The sequence below is a fragment of the Rhyacophila brunnea genome, unplaced genomic scaffold, assembly GCF_057557595.1.
Source record: "Rhyacophila brunnea isolate RB1 unplaced genomic scaffold, BYU_Rbru_1.0 scaffold_12, whole genome shotgun sequence".
Classification (NCBI taxonomy): domain Eukaryota; kingdom Metazoa; phylum Arthropoda; class Insecta; order Trichoptera; family Rhyacophilidae; genus Rhyacophila; species Rhyacophila brunnea.
Window position 1 is genome coordinate 454,282 of NW_028232774.1, and position 11,018 is coordinate 465,299.

Genomic DNA, 11,018 nt, shown 5'->3' on the forward strand with positions numbered 1-11,018 from the left:
ACACTAACAAACCTAATAATTATGGCCGTTAAACCACGCGAATTTGATAACCACTTGTGAATGCGACAGCTCGCATAACTCGTGGGTGAGTACTCATAGTTATAGGTACAGGACAGGTGGTCATTGCTAGATTTAAAAATGAAGTGTCTGGGTATGGTGGTTATACTTGAAAAAGTGTGAGAGTAGGCAATTGAGATGACGAGAAGTTATGTGGAAGTCAGTGGCACCTCCTAGATTTATTAACCCTGCTCCCTCGCGCCGCCTTAAAAATCGATAATAAATTTAGTATCGATATTTTTTCGAAATGGACGCCCACCCATCTATTTTTCTGTGTGCACGCTTGTCTATTATTTATTTATTTTTTTAAGAATACAAAACATTGTGGACATAACAAATCTAAATTCAAGACGTACACAACATGAGATTTACATAATAACAAATATTATCCTCACAAGAGAGAAGAAGAGAATATAGAATATAATAATAATAATAACAGAAAAAAATCAAAACATACTTAAGTACATATATTCTTGGGTTTTCACCGTGTCTCCTTCGAAAACCCAAGAATATATTACGATAAAAAACAACCGTGAAAGCCTCAAACATTATATACATAAGTACAATTTAATACAGAAAAATAAAAATTTCAAAACAAAAAACAGGTTTTACACAGAAAAATAAAATTTTAAAAACAAAATGCAAAGTACATCATTGAAAATGTCTATGTCTTTAGGGAGCGCATTTACTAATCTTGCACCCCTCGATAATGGTGCCTGACTGCCTGATAGGCTTGACACGAGGAAACGGTTCCGATCCAGAATAAATCATGGCTGCGACCACGTAGGTAATTGACAGGCGCATGTAAATTCAAATTTATTAGGAAACCAGGATTGGAAACCATCCCTCGCGCTAACAAGCAAAAGTGTTTCAAGAGCAGAAGAGACTGACGAGATTCAAGAGAGTGAAAAGTAAGCATGCCTTGTAGAAAGGCAGTCGGAAAATATTTATTTGACGAATTATCGAAAGGAAATAATTATTAATATTTATGATAATATTCATATAATTTACTACCAAATAGTATTAAGTCATATTTTCAACAAAGCCATTCATGACTCTGCGGTCTTCTGAGACAATCGTGAAGTTTCCTGTTATGCAGTACTGATAATATAATATTTGTTAGCATAATAATTACTGAAGTTGATGTTTTAAAAATATTTTTTTTTATTAATAAAGTAAGTTGAGTTTCCAACTGTTATGTCAAAGTTTTAGCCAGAGCAGTCATTCTAGTTGTCAATCAATGACAGAGTGCGTGACAAGACGGAATGACCAATTAACGGGATCACGATCGTTTTGCAACGTGATACCGTAAAAATCATTGTTATATTATTACGAACATGCCTTTTGCACACCTCCAACTAGGGATTGCAATACCGAATGAAAATGTCAATACCGGTTTTTCGGTATTTATTATTGAATACCGGTATTTCTTAAACATTAAAAAAACAGAACTAGGTGCTTATCAATAAATATAGCTATTAAAATCTTTTTAAAATATTATTTTATAGCAAAAATCTACATACCTACATTTATTATGTTGACATTTAAAAATATGTATTGATCATAATTGTAGAACTAGTAATTTTTTACAAATAATTTGAATATATTGATAATTTTAACTAAAGCCATCAAAAGTTCATCAAGTGCAAATAAGTCCGGCTGCAGGAAGAGCTTCTTAAATTCAACGCTTGTACAATCATCAATAATATAGAATAATTGAATATTTTTGTCACGGATGTTTTTTATTTCGAAATAATATTATGATAATAATTTATCCCAACAATTACTTATATAAATATACTTGATTAAATTTGTATAATTTTTTTTTTTACCTCTGTTGGATTCACTCAATATATTTGCATTTTAGCAGCACATAACTTATAATTCATTTTCAAAGACGTAAACGAGTGTGCTTTTTTAATACCGAAAATTCCGGTAATTTGGATTTTTAAAACCGGTATTTCGGTATTGATTGCAATCCCTACCTCCAACGTAAGCAATCTGATTTGATTTCACTTCGTGGATAGGGTGGCATAATAAATTTGAGAGTATTTAAACATCGCAAATTTTGTGCTTATTATGTAGTATTATAATATCATCTATGTTCTGGCAGAACACACTAACTGGAGAATACTAGTTTTGAGTAATTTGACTTTGAAGTTGTTAAAATGTTTGAAATGGTCTATCATGTGAGTTTATTAATTAATCGTAAAAAGGATGACTTTAAAATAAAGACTGTTTATTTATTAAGAATGTTTCCAGACGGTAAAGTTTGAAATAAGGAACATTTTGGTATAACTAACTCAATATGTCATTTTTTCGAAATAGTGTCTTCTGCCAGAACAGTGACGATATTATAGTGCAAATTGACCACCTACCTAAGTAAATTAAACAATTTAAGCTGTTGGAAAACTTTCTCAAGAAACGTACACCGTCGATAGCTCAGTTGGTAGAGCGGTGGACTGTAGAGTAAAACATAGTACATTGTTATCCATAGGTCGCTGGTTCAAATCCGGCTCGACGGAAGTTTTGTCATATTTTACAATAACAAGGGATGAAATCTTATTACATTACTGCTTAGAGTTGCTATCAATTAACTGTCGCCGATTTCAGTATATTGACCGATATAAATAACATTGGGAAATCAAAAATACAAACAAATATTGCGTTCAATTTTGCAATAATACTATTCAGTCATTTTCTCTATTTTTTGGGTAAATTTTGAATACACTGGACAATTTTAGACATTTGAAAGGCTGCCAAACATCCAATAGTAGTAGATAATTGCTTTAGGTTAAAAAACCAATGATTGAGTTGATCCTTGCAATAATGTTTTTATTTGTAATTATAACATACTAGATGACAGTGGCGAAGGGTGGAGGTAGGATGTTAAGATCCGCCTTAAATTGTGCACGTTAAACTTTGTCAGTCATACGTATTTGTTTTCATTGAAATAAGACTATAATTTATTTACAGATGGTGTTGGTTAGTTTTTAAAATTCAATTAAACCCTGCGACACCAAGCCAAAACAATTAATAATAATAGTCAAAAAATACTCATCTTACTGTAAAATATCTAAAATTATGCAAATTATCTTATACATAACTTTGAATATTTTATAGATAGAATAATATTGTTTATCTATTATAGTTTGGTTTTGGCAGGGCTTCATGAATTTAAAAAAATGAACCAACAATATGTGTAATAATAATATGTATTCTAAAACCAACGAAAATAAAAAAATATGAAATATCGCCCAAAGCATACCAAAACTATTATGGTTTGGTTAGGCAGGGCTTAATTGATTTTTAAAAACTAACCAACATCATCTGTAAATTATAGTCTTAGTTCAATAAAAACAAATACATATATTATATGCCTAATAAAGTTTAATATACACTATTTATGGCGGATCAGCTTACCTCCACCCTTCGCTACTGATAAAGTGTGACACTATGGTTATGATACTTTACGGATAATGGCTGGAAACACGATATGATTTCAATTCGAGGGATAGATACCTACTTCATTTACGGTCGGGTCCGACCAGACATATTTATTTTGATGGTAATTTATACCAAAGCATATTTGATGTTTTTTACTATTCCATCTGAGTCCTTTTTTTGTGACCCGGGTTTCGTCTTTCGGCATCTTCAGGCACTATGCGCACTCACAAATACATCCTAACAACGAATACAGTTAATTATTATTTATCATAGTTTAGAGAAACCAATATCGATGTATCAATTAGTACAATACCATCGTTTTATAGCGCCTGTTCACGTACATGCACGTCTACCACCAATAGTGTCATTCTTCAAGCGTATGCGAGACGCGTTATTGTCATTGTGTGGTGCTATTTTTATAGGTTGTGAAAATTGGTGAACGTCAAAATGCGCTGCGTGGTGTAGTTTGTATTTTTTCGTTCAGGTCCGCCGCTAGCGTTCTACTGTGCATGCGCATACGTTATGCAAGTTTCAACTATCGCGTGAAAATTCAGAACCCACTGTACTTTTTTGATCCATGCATGCAATCTTGTAACTTGCACGATGGGACGTGTTTACACTTACAAATTTCTTCCGCGATAATACGTGCTATCAGCAGTAAATCCATTCACATGTAAACTAGGTAGGTATTATGCTATTATATAACTATTTTTCTTGGGTTTTTAAGGCTGTTACAGGCGTTGAAATCAGTAATACTCTATGCGAGTAAACAAAGAATTTCCAACAAGGCATATCTCATCTAGCATAGGTACCCTTTTTTTAAATAGCATCAAGTAGAGTAGTTTTCTTTTGCCAACGTTATTAAACAATTTGCAACAGTACATTGCAGTATATACGTTATAAAAGCATTCAGAATAAAAAAAAAACTGTTGGTGACCGACCGGCCACTTTAAAAATTGATATTAAAAGCACCCACCTATAATATAATTGAAATCTTGCATGATGGCTCTCTTGCTGTTGGATGTAACGTAACTAGAGAAGGGAAGGTTACCATACACTATGCACACAATAAGTATCACATCTACTGTAAAAAAATAATGATAATCACATTAAACCACAGTCAAAATTAGGCCACACGATGTGCGATATACGACATTTTTAAATTTATTTGAATTATACATAACAATTTCTGTGTCGAATGTCACATATGTAAAAACTTAAAAAACGTCCTCTATAAATAAATACACACAATAATGAAATTACAATGTGTAGGAATAAATCAATATACGAAAGCTTTTAAATCGTGTATGTTGTGAGTATTATGACTAATGCAAAGTCGTGAACTTTTGACGAATCACGTCTTTTTACAGCGGATAAATCGTGTGGAGTCACCATTACATTTTCCCATGCGAAAGTAGCATAGAGTGAAAATGATGCAACGGAATTGATATGAGTGATATGACATTATGTTGCAATATACCCTTTTGAAGTCATTCTTTTAATATGTTGCGACTAATCAGGATAATTGGTCTTACTTCATGCGAAAAGTACACGGTGGTTAAAATAGTAAGTGCATTATCATACTTTGTTTGTTTATAATGAAATTAAAAAGATAAAAGGATAACATCGTTTACCATGTATTGTAATAATAATGTGTGGTTATTTGTTAATATTAAATGAAATTTAGAAAAAAATGGACCTTCTACCTATGTAACTCTACAAATTTGTATGTGGCAATATCACTTCTTTTCTACATTCATTCAATTATTAAAGTCTTCTTATTATATCGTGGGTTACTGCCAAAAGTTGGTAAGTCTCGAAATCATATTGTTATTGAGTAATTGCAATTTTAAATTCTAATGGATTTAAGTTTTGTACTGTTCCATTTGAGTCGTTTTTTGTGACCCACGTTTCGCTTTTCGGCATCTTCAGGCACTATGTGCACTCACCAAAAGGTAAATACACAACGAATCAAATTATTAATTCTAACTTATTTAACAAATTAATACAATAAAGTAGGTAAAAACTTTATCACCTACCTAAATTCAAATTCCATCAAGTACCTTCGGTCGATAGCATTAATATTGCAATTTGAAAGTTTGACATGCCCTCTACAATACTGCTAATTTCTTTGTGCTTTATGTGCATGTACTGTATATCGAATGACCTTGATTTTTTCCAACATATATATTTATAATAATATAGACACATAATCCGTTGTTAACTCTAATTACCTAAATTATCGACTTGCCCACTTTTGGCAGCAATCTCACGAATTAATTATGTAGTTTATCTCTTAGACGAGGTTCAATGAAAGAGTTTTAACTACGTATAAAAGAAAGATAATATATACCGCCAGGGAAGTATACACTATTCAGTGGTATAATTTTTGTTTCGTTATGTATATCTTTAAAAGTTGTAAGCGATGCAGAGGTTTATTCAACCCTACAACTGATGCACCGTCTATGCTCATTTATATAGCAAGATAATAATACGAACAGAAAATGGCAGTCAATAAATTAGTTGCATTTTGACCTTTCAACAGTGTAATCCATTTACGCGCGCACCTCCGCGTAACGTTCAATCTAAATTCAAATTGTAATGTAAACCTTCAAACTCAACATAAAAACTAGTGTGATAGTCCTGTATTAGTGCCGTGTTTATCCAAATGTTATATCTACAATATAAAACCAAGAAAATACCAACACTGTATATTATTCCTCACTACCCAAACTTACCATATCACGCACACTCAACGCAACCTTCTAAATAAGACAATCTTAATATCGGGGCTACATCTGCATCTTTGATAACACGCGGTAGCGATTCTAATTTTTCTTATATCATACATTACCTAGCAGTTACCGACCTACAATGCCAAGTGGTGGGTACAATTAATACAAAGACGTAATTTAAGATAAACGATTTATATTAAACATCTTTGGCGTCGACATAAATTTTGATATGCATTTTTACCACGTTTTTCTTAGCTCGCATTCTTTTTTGTCCGGTGGTTGTTTATCCAGTACAAATCTTGCAATCGATTTTTAACTAATTTTCCAACGAGCTAGACATTTTAAACTTTTATAATATATCAGAATACGATGCCACTGCATTCTTTTAATACTTTTAGCTATTTTTAAGTAGAATTGAATTAATTTTCAGTTAATGCTGTTTTGTATGAAAAGTTATTTCGGAAGAAATCCGTAAAAAGTAAAATACTATTATTGGTTGCTAAGTGGGTGTTCCTAGCAATTAAATTATTAATATATACAAAATGACATTTCAGTATTGTATATTTGTTTGTTTGTTGCAAAATAGCAAAAAAATGATTTGTTGACAATTGGCTTATTTGTCCTAAATTATTATAAAAAATTAACATCAGGTATGATGAATCTCTAAAGACTTTTCACTGTATTGAAAGGGAATTTTTTTTATTAATACATAGAATTGTCAAGTTTATATGATTCAACATTTAAATTTAAAAACTTGGTAAGTATATAAAAAGTTCTTTTTATCTTGTAATTATTTTATTCAATCTGAATTAACTGATTATCATTTATTTCGTCGACAGCTACTGTCTGCACACCCGGTAAATTTAATTGTCCATAGAAGTCGACCGTGGGAGAATAGCTAACTTCCACGACTACCAGGCAAAGAAAGTGTCCGATCATTATGCCACTTTTCTTTTTTTGAGACAGCATAATGCGTTTGCCGCATTATTACAAAATGCGCGGTGGCCTACTGGTTTTTTTTTGTTTTGTTTATACTCGTATATTTAAAAAAAAATCTTTTTTCTACTGCAATCATTTTTCTAGTAAGTATTAATGTATGTTTTTCTTTCCGGGTTCCTAGCACGATATAGTTATGTTATAGTATAGCAGGACCACCCTGTACAAGGAAGTAGGATATGGAAAGGGTCGTCAAAAATATCAATATTTTCTTTTGATGTGATACCGATACCCGGTATATATACTTTTTCTTTCTCTATGGCTCTAGGTATGGATAAGAATAAGATAAAAAATAAAGATTTTATTTCGGTTGGGTACATGTTCAAATACGCGCCTTACCATGATCTTACTCCCTACTTAATTTATCGTTTGTCAATTTATGGCTACGGCCGTATGTTGTAGCTTAACCACTGGGAAATGCTAATAGAAATGGAGTATTTCAAAAAAATACTACCTTATTCCTAGGTCAATAATTATTATAAAACAATCATTATTGAATTATCGAATGGTCAAAGATATAGCTTATAATCAGTATCTTTATCGTAAATATTTCACTATTATAATGTTAACATTAATTTTACTAATGGTTTTGTAAATGCGTTTAAAAAATAATAAATCGAAAAAATCTTAACACCACTGCACATGTACTGAAATACGACTATATTCTAAAACATTAGAGCGAGAGGTTTAAAAGAATACTATTTAATGTAATAAAAATACTTTATGCAGTTATCAAATGTTTAAAATAAATATAAAGGATAATAAGGCTTCAGAATTATGTAAATAGATTATCTACAACGTTTAAGGAATGTCCAGGGTTATGCTCTGAAAATACCATAAAATCTCTATTTTTACCTACGTGGCGCACGTGGGCCGTTAAGTGTTTAAAAAAAAAGATTTTTTCCGGTAGGTATCTGTTGATATTCGACATAAATAGAGCACACTACACTTTGTCGCAATAGGGTTTAATTGCATTTTAAAAACTAATCAATACCATCTGCAATTTTATTTGTTAGTTAAATGAAAACAAATAAATATGACTGATAAAGTTTAATGTGCAATATTTATGTCGGATCTTCACACCCTACCTCTATACTTCGCCACTGGTAGGTGTATAATTTATCTGAGGTGTTTTCAAATTATATATGTTTAATATAAAAAATATTACATTCTCAAATCTTGTAAATTATACGTTGAATAAAAAAAAATATTTATTATATTATTAGCAAGTGGAAGTACGTTAGTTATAATTAAAATTTGGAGCGATTTTGTCATCGGTTAGTGATTAGGGCATTTAATTGATACTTTGATTTAAAATAAAATAATTACAAGATAAAAAAGAACTTTTTATATACAACGTTTTTAAATTTTCTGTTGAATTGTTATGCTCAATATGCTCAAATTTGTACTTAATAATATGAAGTAAATAAAAAACAAACAAACAAACAAATATAGAATACTGAAATGTCATTTTGACATTTTATTTTGAGTTCCATAGTAACGCACGTATATATTAATAATTTAGTTGCTAGGACCACCCGCTCAGCAACCAATAAGTCTTTTACTTTTTACGGATTTTTCTGAAATAACTTTCCATACAAAACAGAATTAACTGAAAATGAATTCAATTCTAATTCTATCTTTCAAGATGGCTAAAAGTATTAAAAAATGCATTGGCATCGTGTTCTGATATATTCTAAAAGTTTCAAATGTCTAGCTAGTTGGGAAGTTAGTTAAAAATCGATTGCAAGGTTTGTACCGGACAATCAAGAATACGAGCTAATTAAAACGTTGTAATAAAAACCGATTTTTTCTTATTTTCATTCTCTCATTTATTAAATTTCGTCATAATTAAATAGGATTTACTTTTTATACTCTCTAACTTCTTTTAAATATTTGTGACCATACTATTCAAATTCATTTTTTTTTAAATTTATACATAGGTACCGTGAACTATCAAAACTAAAAGTTGAATATGGCGCAAAAAGTCTAAGAATATTATCGACCCCTGTCCTATGCGAATGCGATAGACAATCTGCCGATCACTACTATATAGTCCAGGATCCCATAGACTTTTCGTATACATAATATGCGGAACGCATTCTAACAACTGGAATAGGTTCTAAGCACAGAACAGATAATAAATAGAATACCGATAGGCTGTATTCAATACGCCGCATCTTGATGCAGGGTTTTGAATGTGTGAGTGTCCTACGAAAATGAAGCACGCACTATGCACGTGCAATAGTGTGTGTAATACACCAACATTAAATGAGCGTAAATGCATAAACCGAGAGCAGTTTTTAGTAATCGACGTAAAACGTATTCTTAACACGTGTGTAAGTTTAACCCGGATTCTTCCTTACTCGAGTCGGTTACCTGCTTCGCCTTACCCGTTATGTATTTCAGTTCCCATTATTTCTGAGTTCCCTGGTTCTAGGGGTCACAAAGATATATAATGTCGATTTTGCCAGGCGATATTAGTGGTCATTTTTTTTATTGAGGTTTTAATTTTTTTTTCTTATAACCCACCAAAAATTGTTCTGAGTTCTTCAATAAAACTAAGACCGAATCAGAGATTGATTGAAAATGCAATAATTGTACCATGCCATCGGCATGGTCGTAGAACGATTCGTCCCGATTGAAAAAATAAAAATAGCGGGTAGTGCAATATGTTCAAAATTATCGATTCTTAGGATCCTCCTTGGCTTAAATTATTTTATTTAGTAGTATTTTTGTATAGAATCACCCAGATTGCTTTTTTACCATATTATATGCATATGACATTAGTTTTAGTATTATGGTTAATCCAGAAACAGTGTAGGTTGCATATAGGTGAATAAATGAAATAACGATAACCACTAACCACACTAAGTACACATTTATTAAAAAAAAGAAACAACAAGTCAAGTGTTCAAACTGCTTTAGGTATCATGATCACAGTTTTTATAAACACTACTTACACATTTGCACAATGATATACATGTCAAAGCCGATTTCTTATAACTACATGATAATGTACGGCGGTTAAAATTACATTTGCATGGTTTAACTAAATAATTTGGTAGAGGATTTGTATCCAAGACAAATGACGAATGAACCTCTATCACTAATATCGCCTAGCAACATCGACTTTATATATGTTTGTGACCCCTATAACCTATTCCAATTGTCAGAATGCGTTCCGCATATTATGTATACGAAAAATCTATGGGATCCTGCACTAATAGACTATAATAGAGCAATAATTAATGCCCAATGAAAATAAATAACTTCTCTGCGCGGTCAATATAATGTATCATTTGGGTAGATAACATGTTATCAATACGCTAACATTATAGACATTACACCTCTTGATAACCTGTTATCAAAATGACGTGGGCAAATTGACCACCTACCTAAGTAAATTAAACAATTTAAGCTGTTGGAAAACTTTCTCAAGAAACGTACACCGTCGATAGCTCAGTTGGTAGAGCGGTGGACTGTAGAGTAAAACATAGTACATTGTTATCCATAGGTCGCTGGTTCAAATCCGGCTCGACGGAATTTTTGCCATATTTTACAATAACAAGGGATGAAATCTTATTACATTACTGCTTAGAGTTGCTATCAATTAACTGTAGCTGATATCAGTATATTGACCGATATAAATAACATTGGGAAATCAAAAATACAGACAAATATTGCGTTCACTTTTGCAATAATACTATTCAGTCATTTTCTCTATTTTTTGGGTAAATTTTGAATACACTGGACAATTTTAGACATTTGTAAAGGTCCCAA

General features: G+C 31.6%; 2 non-coding genes across 2 annotated transcripts; both read left to right on the forward strand.

Moving 5' to 3' along the window:
- Window positions 1–2,488: 2,488 nt before the first annotated feature.
- TRNAY-GUA (transfer RNA tyrosine (anticodon GUA)) lies at window positions 2,489–2,582 on the forward strand. The gene is made up of 2 exons: window positions 2,489–2,525; window positions 2,547–2,582. It is a non-coding gene; the product is annotated as a tRNA-Tyr (tRNA).
- Window positions 2,583–10,686: 8,104 nt separating this feature from the next.
- TRNAY-GUA (transfer RNA tyrosine (anticodon GUA)) lies at window positions 10,687–10,780 on the forward strand. The gene is made up of 2 exons: window positions 10,687–10,723; window positions 10,745–10,780. It is a non-coding gene; the product is annotated as a tRNA-Tyr (tRNA).
- Window positions 10,781–11,018: the final 238 nt, after the last annotated feature.